The sequence below is a fragment of the Cavia porcellus genome, unplaced genomic scaffold, assembly GCF_034190915.1.
Source record: "Cavia porcellus strain 051 isolate PalLab524CR breed Dunkin Hartley unplaced genomic scaffold, mCavPor4.1 scaffold_32, whole genome shotgun sequence".
NCBI lineage: Eukaryota > Metazoa > Chordata > Mammalia > Rodentia > Caviidae > Cavia > Cavia porcellus.
In genome coordinates, this window is record NW_026947515.1 from 26,592,626 (window position 1) to 26,604,110 (window position 11,485).

An 11,485-nucleotide genomic window follows, 5' to 3' on the forward strand; every position below is an offset into this window, starting at 1 on the left:
ATTTACGGTGTCACCGGGAGGAGGCACCTGGCCTCAGAGCATCCCCTAGATGAACCTTAGATGGCTTGTCATTTGAGGCCCCGGGGTGTAGGAGGAGCCCAGCTCCTCACTGGCTTTCACTCACCTCTGTTAATCCCCAGCTTCCCCCTAAATTACCCCGCCACAGAGGTGATGCCCAAATCTTTTCTTACCAGGCAGCTTGACTCCAGTGCCAATCACAAGTCCTGACGAGCAAGGGGCCACTGTGTGTCAGTAGGTGGACTGGTCATGGGGAACATGAATCAAGGCAGAAAAGTGTGCACCAGCCACCACAGCCACCTGCAAATATGGGAGCTTCAAGTAGGTGGAGGGGGTACCTCAAGATATGTCATTATCAGCTGATGAGGACGCCCCACAGGCCACACTGAGAAGTGTGAGTTACCTATAAGATGAGATGGATCCACCACTCGGCAAATAGATAAATAAACCATGGTGTACATGGACAACGGAACATTATGCAGCTTTGAAAAAGAGTGAAGTACTGAAACTTGTTACAACATGTTATGAGCAGTGAAAAAAGCCAGACCCTGAAGTCACATATTATGTGGTTCTATTTGTATGAAATGACCAGGACAGGCAAATCCACAGAGATAGCAGATTGGCAGTTACCTGGGAGAAATGGGTCATATGTATACTTTTGAAGGGGGTGGGGTCTTTTGAGATGGTCTTGCTATATAGGTCAGGCTGGCCTGAACTCACTAGGCATCCCAGGCTGGTCTCAAAGTTGTGGTGACCCTCCTGCCTCAGCTGTGCAAGTGCTGGGATTACAGGCTTGCACCACCACGCCCAGCTGGTGTAATTGTCAATGGAAACAAGGTTTCTCTTTGAGATGATAAAGATCTTGGGACTGGCAGAGTGTTGGAGACCTTGATGAAGCTGCTCAGAGCGGAATTTAAAATTCACTAATTGGTTTTCTGTGTTTATCTGTGGGTCTGTCCTAGGCCTGGGCCCCTTGCCTGGTGATCGGAGCTGATTCAAAATAAGTCTTGGATGAGGCCTGTCGTGGCCTGTGAGGCCAGAGATACCTCAAAGGGCACAATAAAGACACAGCTGGAGACACTTTGGCTCCAGCACTAATTAACTACTTAATTAAGTAGAGACTGCAACTGTAGGTATCTCACACCCACCATAAATGTCCTCCTGGAGATAAGACGGTTCTCCTAAACTGGCATAATTTACTACTTGGAGAAGTCTCCGAAGTGACTCCCAAGGTCCTGCTCAGTTCCTGTGCTGTCCTCAGTCTCCCCTCTCTTTGTTTGAAAACTTAATAAATATGGGTGGCCTAGAGAAGCTGTTTGTCTCAGCCCTCAGAGCCTCAAACTCTGCTAGAGGGTTTTGATCCTCCTGGAGCCCTAAAATCATATACTTGTCTCATTTATTTGAGCCTTTGTTGTACGAGACTGGGGCTCTTGGCCAGGTACCCAGCAGTAAAGGTAGGGGTTGCACAAATTGTGAATGTACTTGTTAATGCCACTGAACTGTTCATTCTAAGATATTTAACTTTATTTTCTTTGAAATTCCTCATCTTTTTTCCCAGGACTAGAGATCGAACCTGTGGGTGCTCTATCATTGAGCTACAACACAGGCATTTCCATTTTTTATTTTGAGACAGGTCCCTGCCAGTTGCCCAGGCTGGGGCATCACACTTGCCATCTTCCTGTCTCAGCCTTCCCTGGAGCTGGGATTTTTGGTATGTGCCATGACTCCAGTTATGAACTTCATTTTAATTTTAAAAATGAAAAGATGAGGTGGGAGCTATCAAAAGATTTCAGAGATTGAATTTAGGAGCTTGCTTGCTGGTGACACAGGTGGCTAAGGCCAACGGGCAGGCAGGAGCATTGGAAGGCTGCTTCAGAAGTCTAGAAGGAGAGACCTTCGAGTCTGAGCCTAGGGGAAGATTTTCAGTGCAGTGTAAAGAGCATTTCAGAGCTCCAGCAGGTACCTCTTGGTGGTTGGTTTAGGAATACAAAGGTTTTCTCTGGCAGGTTGACTGTATGAAGGTTATATTTTTGCCAAAAGCATGTTTCTTGCAAACAGTCTCGGGATAGTATTTTGCCTGCTAGATTTTTCTCTCTTCTATAAATCTGGAATTTGCCACGCCCTGGTTCTCACAGGCTCACTGCCCAAGTCACTGTGGCCCACTCCACATACCTGCATCTATAGGGTCACAGATCCCATGAACTGAGCACCCCCATGTCAAATTCATAGGGATGGGAAATCCTGTTCTGCAGTGGATAAGCATGCAACTTCCGAGACCCTCTTGGGTTTGCTTCCATAATCGGGGCTGGAAACTTTGGTATCCAGCCAGGTGGATGTGTCCCCATAAACCCACTATGAACCCCTTCTGTCTGCCTGGCTTCAGACCTTCCCCCAGCTCTCCTCTCCCCGAAACCTTGCAACTTTTCTGAAGAGGCCTCTGTACTTGCTCCATGTGCCTGGAATTTTGAAATAGCATTGAGCCCAAAGCAGTAATGTTCTGGCCTCATCTTTGTAAAATTATTTTTTAAAGCAGGGGGCAGTATTTAATTATGCACTGAGGGATTATCCATGCATATATCTGGTCCCTTATCACTCAGCATATTCCAGAGTAATTGCTCCTTCCTGGTGGTGGAGGTGACCCCAGGGGACCCCAACTAATTTGAATATCAAGTATGATAAGAATGTAATTAGGGCCTGTAGAAAATCTGGTAATGCATTTCTGAAGTTGAATAAGGCATGATTTGCTGTTTCTGCTGTATTTCAGCTTTCCTGTGGTCCTTCCATGGGGTAAAGACAGCTGAGAGGTACAAAATCCTAGACTCTTAGATGAGACTTGCTATGAACCATCCAGTACAAGCACAGGTCCACCAAGGCCACACACACACACACACACACACACACACACACACACACACACAGCTGCAAGAGAGATGCTCACCTGCCCAGCCTCAGCCCGTCAGCGGGTTTCATCCTTCTGTTATTTTTTTTTTTTTTGTCTTTTTCCTTTTTATCAGTACCAGGGATCGAACTCACAACTGCCTGCTTTCAAGGCAGGCGCTTATGTCACTGAGCTAAATCCCCAGCCCCTTCATCCTTCTGTTATGGATGGGGATTTATTCTGGCAGGGGGAGGGTTCTCATGTAAGCCTGTCCTGGGACGTCAGCGGATCTGGGTCCCTGGGTGGGAGCCTAGGGCTGCCATTCCTGGGGTGGCCTGAGTGGAGCCGGCCTGAGATGGCGCGACCATAGGGAAGGACCTGCTTTGCACACGGGGCCTCACCATGTAGTGTGCTCTGGACTTTCCTCCCCAGCTTTTAAATTAACACATATTGTTTATACATTTTAATGGGTCTCATTTGGGCAGATTTGTTCTTCCACGTATTCATCCCTTCCCTTCTTCCCACCCTCCCCAACCTCAGTGTCTCAATGTGTGATCTTGTTCAAATCCACCCCCCATGCCCACCTTAAATTCTCCTTCTTCCTTCTCTCCCTCATATCTCATGATAAGACCTTCTGCCTGCTGTCATCTTGTTTATGTTCCACATTGCTGTGGTTTGGATCTAACTCATCCCCTGAAGGTCTCCCCTGCACAGATGAGGCCTGGTAGGAAGGGGTGGCCCCCCGGGGTGCAATCTGGAAGGTGTGTTTCCCTCCCTGGACCCACTGAGACCATGCCCAGGGTACACCTCTCCACCTCTGGCTGCAGGCATCAGGTCTTCTGTCCCACACAGGAATGTGACCAGGACACACACACACACACACACACACACACACACACGAGGAAGAGTGTGCGATGTTTGTCTTTCTGAGTCTGGCTTATTTCCCTCGACACCATGATCTCCAGATCCTCTGCTTTTCTACATATGACAAAATTTCATTCTTATAATGACTGGATAATCACCCTTTTGTATAAATGTACACATTTTCTTTATCCGTTCTCTTACTGATGGGCACCTAGCAGGTTGCCCTTGGCTCCATCTCAACAAACGTGGGAATGCAGATATCGCTGTGTGTGTTGACACTGACTCCTGGGAACGTTCCAGTTAGATGAGCCAGCTCTTTCCCACTCTGATCCAGCAATTGAAACTAGTCTTCAGGTCTTTGTCATCAAGAGCCCCACCGAGGCAGGCGTGGTGGTACACGCCAGTAATTCCAGCACCCTGGGAGGCTGAGGCAGGATGATTTGAGGTTGGAGCCCAGCATGGGGAACTCGGTGACTTACTCAGACCCTGTCTCAAAATAAAAAATAAAAAAAGGATTGGAAATGTAGCTCCGTGTGAAGTTCTGGGTTTGATCTCAGCGGCCCTCAGCGGCCTCACAAGGTGCTGCCACGCCTCCCCGAGGCTCTGTGCATTGAGACCCTCCCTGTACTGTGGCCTCTTCCCTTCTCTTTCTTGGGTCTTGATTTTCACTGAGGACTGAACACTGAGCCCTGTCGGGTGAGACTGACAGCAAAACCCCGCTTGGCCCTGTCCTCCCGGTGGGACCAGCCCTGCCAGTCCTGCGCCCTCTCTCTCATTACCCTCCACCTGCTTTGCTCATGGTCTTCCACCCTAACACCCCCACAATGTCCCCATAGCCACCCCCACATTGTCCCCATGGCCCAGGAACATGGGTCCACTTCCCTGAAACAGTCACCCAGCACTCTCAGCGTTGGCGTGGAAAACCTGGGGCTCTGTTCAGGAAAGTGCCCACCTACCAGCCCCAGGACTAATGGGAACAGGGCGCACCCCACTCCTGGGCCTGGGAGCAGCAGGAGCCCCGCCACCCTGACACCCACCCATGGCCTCACGGTCATGTTTCCTGACTGCTTCTCCCAAATTCCACCTGTGCTTCCTATGGCCCAGTTCCCCAGCTCCTGGACTCCCCAACTCTGCCAGCCTCGACCCTCCACTCCCACAGTCCAGGAGAGTTGCAGCTCCTGGGGAGGCCCCTTGTTTTCTTTGTGGCCTCTCACAAAGGTTAGGTGACCAGCGGATTAATCTTCCCACTGATGGTGTTTATGCCCCTCCCTGGGAGGCAGGGATCTTATGGGGACTTTGGGATTTTCCGTAACCACTTACTGAGGGGCATGAGAGTCCCCCAACGTCCCTTCCCATCTCAGCTGACACCAGCCCTTCATCACTGCTCCTCTATCCAGACCCAGCACTGGCCCTAAATGCTCTCTTGCATGCTCTCTACTTCACTCCTGTCCCCTTAGCCTGGGGGTACAGGAACTGAAGGGACAGTTCCAGCTCTGGACAGACAGTGGCTGCGACCCCGTCCAGGCAGAGTGGGCCTCTCTTCATGGACATGTCCCATGTGGCCCTCGAGGAGTGTGTGACATCTGTCCATTGCCAGTGACACTGCACACAGCATCCAGAAGGGCAGCCAGGCTCCCCAGCTTGCGGTGACACCCTGGGAAAGGCAGAGCAGCCCTACTAGGTCCAGCCCACGGGGTTTGGTGCCGGGTAGCATCTTTTTTTTGGCTTTTTCCTTTTTATCGGTACCAGGGATCGAGCTCACAACTGCCATAAGGCAGGCGCTTATGCCGCTGAGCTGAATCCCCAGTCCTGCCGGGTAGCATCTTGATTCACTCATCTGGAGTCTCAGCTCCATGTCACTCACCGGGAGCCTCCCCCTGGGCCCCGTGGCAGTGTGGATTTGCTCCTCAGGCCCCTGTTTCTACCCAAGGTGATTTTGTTTTCTGAGCACCGGCCCTACCATTTCCAGGGCGGCTGCCCCATCGCACACGTCTGGCAATCGGGCGCAGAGGTCACACTTCTGTGTATCCATGCCGATACTTGGCATTTTCTTTTTGTTTGTAAAAAAAGGCCCCCTACTGACTGAAGTACACATTGTGATCAAATATATGATGAATGTTGAAATTCTAAAAAAGTTACTACAGTAAAAGACACATTGCCACAAATCCACTTTAAAACTCACTTTGCTGCTTCATGTGCATTTACACTCTCGTTCTCACCACTTTCTAGAGTTCTGAAACCTCCTTTCGTGTCTGTGTGAGGTGCAATCAAACACGGTGAATGCCACCCCCTCGGCGTGCTGTTCACCAGAAAGGCAGGCTTGTAAAGCACCCGACGCCTCCTCCTCCCGCCAGTCACGGGGCTGGTACTGCAGGACTTCTGGTCCTTTGTCAAAGCCAAACTGCCCATGAGAGTAAACGTTTTGGTTTGATTCACCACATCCAAAGCAGCCTCCGTGGCACAATTAAAAACACTCATGAAAGAGGATTCCAGAGCTACCTCAGAAAGCAGCAAGATAGCTTCAGTATGGTCTAGATGAGGAAGAGCACTTCCAGGGGATTAAAAGCAACGTGTCTTTCACTGCGGTAAATGTTGATAATTTAAGCAGTATTTTTCAGTCGCATCTTGTAGTATCTCATTGTGCGTTTCATTTGCATTTCCCTGATGATTGGTGATATTGGTTATCTTTTCAGGAGCTTATGGGCCATGTGCGAAACTCCTTTGGTGAAATATCACTTATTCTTTTGGTGACTGTCGAGAAAATCCTTTCTTCATTCTTGGTATTGGTGCTTTGGGTCTCCTCCCTTTTCTGTCAGTCTTGCTAGAAATTTGTCACCTTTGTTGGCCTTTCAAAGGAAACAGCTCTTTGTCTCAGAAACGCTGTTTGTTTTTCTGTTTTCCATTTCATTGGATTCTGCTCCTGCCTTTGTTATTTCTCTCCTCTTTCTTGCTGTGGGTTTATTTTGCTCTTCCTTTGCTAGGCCACTGAGGCCAGGGCTTGGATTAGTGGCGCAGCGCTCTTTTCTGATGCACGACCAGTGTTGTAAATCCCTCTCCACTAGCACGTCCTCCACATTTCGTATTTGTGCTCTTGTATCCTAACCCAGCCCAGGGGCAGTTCTTTACCTTGAGGTCTCACCTTCGATCCATGGAACAGTGCTGTTTCTCCATGTCTGAAGGTTTTCCTGTGATCCCCTGTAACTTCTTTCTGGCTGGATTCCATGTTGGTTGGAGGACACGTTCTGTATGATTTTTATTCTTTCACATGTGTGGAGGTTTGCTTTATGACTCATGTCTACTTTGGCAAATGTTCTGGACACTTATGAAATTTATCTGTTACTGGTCGGGGCATTCTGTTCATGTCAGTTGGTCGTCTGGGTGCACCGAGGTCCCTAAATGCCATCCGTGATAATGCTGGGGAATATTTTCTCATCGGCACCTTCCTTGAGCTCCTTGGGTTTTTGCAGCAGAAGCTCTGCTCATCTCCCTGCCTTAAAGTTTTCTCTCGTCCACCTCCCACGTGGAGACCAGAGCTCACCTCTAGTAGGTGAAGCTGGTCATTTTGGGGCTCTTTGGAGCCTTTTAGGAGAGTTTAAACTCCTTAGCCCACTTAGGGCTCATATCTAGAATACATAAAGAGCTTGAAAAATCAGATGGCCCAAATAAAAGACAATAGAAAAATGGGTAACTGCAGTGAATAGATACCTCTCAGAAAAAGAAATCCAAAAGGTCCACAAATACATGAAAAAATATTCAACATTGCTGGCAATTAAAAAAATGCAAATTAAAACAAAACAGACTTCATTTACTCCAGAAAGAATGACTACCACCAAGAAGTCAAATAATAACAAGTGCTGGTGAGGCTGTGGTGAGAAAGAAAACGTCTCTGTTGTTAATGGAAGTGTAAACTAGTACCACCTTATGGAAATCAGTATGGATTCTTCAAACAACTAAGAGCAGGGATTTCATTTGACTCAGCTTCTTTCCTACCCTATAGGTATATTCTAGAAAGAGTTAAGGGCTATATTACAGAGATGCATATGTACCCATGTATATAGCGGCACAATTCATAGTAGCTAAAGCTTGGAAGTAGCTTATATGTCTATTAACAGACAAATGAATGAAGCAAATGTGACATTTATACACAGTGGAATACTGATCTGCTATTCAGAGGGATAAACACAAATCATTTGTGGAAAAATGGATGCAAACATAATGTTAAGTGAAACGGGTCAGACACACATGCTTAAATAGCATATAATTCCTCTCATGTGAGAAATCCAAAGTGTAAATAAAGAGCACAATAAACAATAAGAAGAAGTGAGGGGGAAGATCTTTTACAAATGGGAATGTGTCTAACTTTTCTTGTGCTGAGACAAATACCCAACACCTAGTGTTAAAGGAGGAAAGGTTTATTTGGCTGTTTGTAGAGGTTTCAATCCATAGTCGGTTGGCTCCAAGGAAGGAAGGCATGGCAGAGGGGCATTGCAGAGAGAAACTGTCCATGGTGGACAGAAGGTAGCAAAGCAAGCAAGGGATGTCCACACTCTTTCTATCCTTTATATTTTATCCAGGCCACTTAGGACGGGTAGCACTCACACCCTTAACCCTTGTTATGGTTTGTGTCTAGATGTCCCCTAAAACCTCCTGGATTAACAGTGTGAGTGCTCCCAGCCCCGAGTAGCCTGGTCAGATAAAGAGAGCAGACAGATGCTGTTAAGGTTGGGGGGGTTGTGACGCTGGTGTTTATCTCAGCAATGAGAAAAGTAAGTGGGACAATCCTCGTGCCCTATCCTAGCATTCTGCCATGAATCAATCCCAACATCACATGCGTGCGCTCCAGCCACCTCTGAAAAAGCCCCACCTGTGACATCTGGACACAAGCCAGAGTAGAAGGAACCAGGCATTGGAGGTAGGGGAGCAAAGGGGAGAGGAAGGGGAGGTAAAAAAGTAAGGTGTGTCATGTAGCTGTATCAAATGCCCACAATGAAAGCAGTCATTCATGTATTGTAAACATGCAGAGTACTAACAAATTAAAAGATAGGACAATTGAAATACAACAGTGACCCTGAGCCTTAGGTCAAAAAGCATATAACTGGCACAATCAATCATATTTGAGTAAGTTTGTGGGGAAAAAAACAATTCCTTAGCATGCAAAGCCCTGCACAGTAGTGTGGTCCTGTAGCATGACAGCTGCTGGCGTTCTTGCTGGTTCTCCGTGACCAAGTTCTCCGTGCTGGCCCCTGACCCAGGACCATCTTCCCTGCTCTGTGTTCTGCCTCTGCACTCGCTGTTCCTGTGTGTGGAGCGACATTCATGGCTTTTTGTGCATTAGTCCAACCTCAGCCATCCTCTGCCCCCAGCAGCCTGCCCGAACTCCCATCTTGGTGGGTAGCCACTGTGTGCTGGCCTTGACCTGCACTGGTCACCCTGGCCTCTCCCCCCAGCTGGGAGGAAGCTCCTGAGTCAGGACTGCTCAGGACTGCACTTGTTGTAGGGTTCCCTGCTGAGACTCAAGCAAATACTGGCTGCCACCTGCAGCGAGAGAAATGACCCCCAAACTGGAGCCCGGAGAAGGACCGTGCTCGTTTGCTTGCTTTTCTTTCTTGAAGAGCCATGTTCCAAGGATGCCGGTGGGTCACGACATTGGCCTTCTCACTGCCCCTTCCTTGAGGGCAACTCAATCTTAGTCTTCTTATAACCCTCGAGAGAACTAGCTCTTAGGGCTTTGTCTGAGTACTAATCTTTTCATTGCTTAGAAGTTTTGTATTTATCCAAAGAACTCTTTGAGAATGATTTAGATGCACTAATTAAAAAAAAAAACGTACATTATGCTTATGCAAACCTAAAAAGGAAAACAGGAACAAAAGAAATTGTATGGATTTTCCTTCACCGCTCCGGCATCACAGTGACGGCGTGATGGACATTGTGGTCCTCTGGGTCATCAAGAGCCCTTTCATGCAGCATTGCTTAGCAGAATTAATTCTCCAGGACCATGACTGGGCTTTTCTTCCGAGGTCCCGGCGCCTGGCCTGGTGCACGCCTGGTGGTTCTCTGGCTGGCTGGCAGGGGACACCATTCCAGGCTCAGCACCGTGAAAAGTGCAGAAAAAAGTGAATCCTAGAGGCAATGAGCCATGGCGACAGTCATCTCTCCTTTTCACCTTCTCTTCACTTTGCACACGAAGGTGGGCTGTGGTTTGAGCCCTGTCCAGGAATGCTCAGTTTATCCCCGTGTCACACACTTCCCTCACCACAGCGCCGTGACACACTTGCACGGGAGCAAGGCAGAGCCGCATCTCTGTTCTTTGGGTGGGTACTTGCTTTTCTTTTTTTTCTGTATATAAATTTTAGATCGTGTTTCTCCTCAAAAAAGTTCAAATAGAATTTTGAGTAGGATTGCATTGAATTTATAATGTGCTGAGATCACTTTATAATCTGTTGATCTTGCCATGTAATATATTATTAAATATATAACAAATTAAAATTAATATACCCCTACCTTTAAAAGCACTGGCTGGGCCTCTTGCTCACGACCCACCGAGCCGTCGAGAAGCACAGAGCACAAACACCGCTTTTGGGTGAAGCGGCAGCGTGTTGCGTTGTTACGCTTCATTTGGTGGTGTGACAAGATGTGTTCCCCACTGGGGTGTACCTGCTTGGGTGGTGAGTGGAGGAAGAGGCTTGGGAGGTATCCTCTTGGGCAAATTTTCTGAGAGGCCCTCAAAAATACTTGCTTTTAGTTTGCATCTTCTTGTAGAATAAAAATAAATTTAAAAAATTAATCTAAACATACAATCTAGTACACAAGTTTATATCATGTTGCGTGTTAATTAGTATAGATTACTAACGTAGTCTATTGATCTATGTTAATTCTTAGATTATTCGGTAAAAGCGTCTTTCTTGGTGGTGGTACTGGGAATTGAACCTAGGGCTTTTATGCCAAGCTCCATTCTAGTCCTTTCTTATCTTTTATTTTGAGACAGAATCTCTCTACATTGCTCATTTGAAACCTTGATTGTAAATTATTCTACACAAAGAATGGAATCCCTTTAATCCAAATCTTTTTGTGGTACTTTTCTTCTGAAAGTCAAGTTTATCAAGATATAAAATTCACTCTACTAAGGCCCACATTGCTATGAGCTTTGGCAGATACCTGCGACCATTGTAGCCACCGTGATCAGGAGATAGCACAGACCAAGGTCTGTCTTCCCTCGAGAGAGTGGAGGAATCAGGCTTTGAATGCAGGCTGCTCCAGCCCTCAGCGCCCTTAGAAAAGAGCGAACCTTGGGCTACTACATTTCCCATCTCAGAGACTCAGACACAGCCCATCACAAAATGCTGTCTTACTTTATGAGGCACTAAGAAAGAAAAAGGTGCTATCATTAGAAATAATGACATCATTCATCGTAAGATGCATATACTTAAGAGACGCTACAATGTGGAAAAATGGAAATAAGCAGAAACATGCCCGGTAGCATCCATGTGATGTGGTATCTTTGCTCTCACAGTTGAAAGCCTGTGGGAGAGAGTTTGATGTAGAGGTTCCCGCTGGGCTATGAGGGAACGCGATTGAGGTGGGCACAGCATATGCCGAGACCAGGAGCCTGGGAAAGACAGGTCCCCAGAGGGCATGCACCCATTCATGCTGCACACAGACACTTGGAAGGCTATGAGCCGTGTGAGTGAGGTGTGTGCTTCCTGGGGCTGCTGTTCACGTTCCCAA

The 11,485-nt window shown here is 47.5% G+C and overlaps 1 non-coding gene across 1 annotated transcript; it reads left to right on the forward strand.

Annotated features, from left to right (window-relative positions):
- Positions 1–10,257: 10,257 nt before the first annotated feature.
- LOC111755462 (small nucleolar RNA SNORA21) lies at positions 10,258–10,392 on the forward strand. Its single transcript, XR_002790021.1, has one exon. It is a non-coding gene; the product is annotated as a small nucleolar RNA SNORA21 (small nucleolar RNA).
- Positions 10,393–11,485: the final 1,093 nt, after the last annotated feature.